Raw genomic sequence first — 2,500 nt, 5'->3', positions numbered from 1 at the left:
ATTATACAGCCTTGATCCAGGTGTTGAATCATACAGCCTTGATCCAGGTGTTAAATCATAAAGCCTTGATCCAGGTGTTGAACCTTACAGCCTTGATCCAGGTGTCGTATTATACAACCTTGATCCAGGTGTTGAATCATACAACCTTGATCCAGGTGTTGAATCATACAGCCTTGATCCAGGTGTTGAATCATACAGCCTTGATCCAGGTGTTAAATCATACAGCCTTGATCCAGGTGTTGAATCATACAGCCTTGATCCAGGTGTTAAATCTTACAGCCTTGATCCAGGTGTTGAATCTTACAGCCTTGATCGAGGTGTTGAATCTTACAGCCTTGATCCAGGTGTTAAATCATACAGCCTTGATCCAGGTGTCAAATCTTACAGCCTTGATCCAGATGTTGAATCAAACAGCATTGATCCAGGTGTTGAATCATACAGCCTTGATCCAGGTGTTGAATCATACAGACTTGATCCAGGTGTTGAATCATACAGCCTTGATCCAGGTGTTAAATCATACAGCCTTGATCCAGGTGTTGAATCATACAGCCTTGATCCAGGTGTTGAATCATACAGCCTTGATCCAGGTGTTGAATCGTACAGCCTTGATCCAGGTGTTGAATCGTACAGCCTTGATCCAGGTGTTGAATCATACAGCCTTGATCCAGGTGTTGAATCGTACAGCCTTGATCCAGGTGTTGAATCGTACAGCCTTGATCCAGGTGTTGAATCATACAGCCTTGATCCAGGTGTTGAATCGTACAGCCTTGATCCAGGTGTTGAATCATACAGCCTTGATCCAGGTGTTGAATCGTACAGCCTTGATCCAGGTGTTGAATCATACAGCCTTGATCCAGGTGTTGAATCATACAGCCTTGATCCAGGTGTTGAATCGTACAGCCTTGATCCAGGTGTTGAATCATACAGCCTTGATCCAGGTGTTGAATCATACAGCCTTGATCCAGGTGTTAAATCATACAGCCTTGATCCAGGTGTTGAATCATACAGCCTTGATCCAGGTGTTGAATCATACAGCCTTGATCCAGGTGTCATTGAAGACAATGAGGAGGTAGGAAAGGAAGCAGCGTAGACTGGAGAGCCGGTTCAAAGCCAGAGGCTGCGTTCCAAATGGCACCCTACTCCCTCTATAGTACACTAATCTGCGTTCCAAATGGCACCCTACTCCCTCTATAGTACACTCATCTGCGTTCCAAATGGCACCCTACTCCCTCTATAGTACACTCATCTGCGTTCCAAATGGCACCCTACTCCCTCTATAGTACACTCATCTGCGTTCCAAATGGCACACTACTCCCTCTATAGTACACTCATCTGCGTTCCAAATGGCACCCTACTCCCTCTATAGTACACTCATCTGCGTTCCAAATGGCACCCTACTCCCTCTATAGTACACTCATCTGCGTTCCAAATGGCACCCTACTCCCTCTATAGTACACTAATCTGCGTTCCAAATGGCACCCTACTCCCTCTATAGTACACTCATCTGCGTTCCAAATGGCACCCTACTCCCTCTATAGTACACTCATCTGCGTTCCAAATGGCACACTACTCCCTCTATAGTACACTCATCTGCGTTCCAAATGGCACCCTACTCCCTCTATAGTACACTCATCTGCGTTCCAAATGGCACCCTACTCCCTCTATAGTACACTAATCTGCGTTCCAAATGGCACCCTACTCCCTCTATAGTACACTCATCTGCGTTCCAAATGGCACCCTACTCCCTCTATAGTACACTCATCTGCGTTCCAAATGGCACCCTACTCCCTCTATAGTACACTAATCTGCGTTCCAAATGGCACCCTACTCCCTCTATAGTACACTCATCTGCGTTCCAAATGGCACCCTACTCCCTCTATAGTACACTCATCTGCGTTCCAAATGGCACCCTACTCCCTCTATAGTACACTCATCTGCGTTCCAAATGGCACCCTACTCCCTCTATAGTACACTAATCTGCGTTCCAAATGACACCCTACTCCCTCTATAGTACACTCATCTGCGTTCCAAATGGCACCCTACTCCCTCTATAGTACACTAGCCCTATGGACCCTGGTCAAAAGTAGTGCACTATAGGGGGCTCCCGTGTGGCGCAGCGGTCTAAGGCACTGCATCGCAGGGCTAGAGGCGTCACTACAGACCGAGTGGCGCAGCAGTCTAAGGCACTGCATCGCAGAGCTAGAGGCGTCACTACAGACCGAGTGGCGCAGCAGTCTAAGGCACTGCATCGCAGAGCTAGAGGCGTCACTACAGACCGAGTGGCGCAGCAAAGGCACTGCATCGCAGAGCTAGAGGCGTCACTACAGACCGAGTGGCGCAGCAGTCTAAGGCACTGCATCGCAGAGCTAGAGGCGTCACTACAGACCGAGTGGCGCAGCAGTCTAAGGCACTGCATCGCAGAGCTAGAGGCGTCACTACAGACTGAGTGGCGCAGCAGTCTAAGGCACTGCATCGCAGTGCTTGAGGCGTCACTACAGAC

The sequence above is a fragment of the Coregonus lavaretus genome (genome assembly GCF_964263955.1).
Source record: "Coregonus lavaretus genome assembly, contig: HAP1_SCAFFOLD_235, whole genome shotgun sequence".
In the NCBI taxonomy this organism is placed as follows: domain Eukaryota; kingdom Metazoa; phylum Chordata; class Actinopteri; order Salmoniformes; family Salmonidae; genus Coregonus; species Coregonus lavaretus.
Note: the sequence above shows the minus strand (reverse complement) of the source record.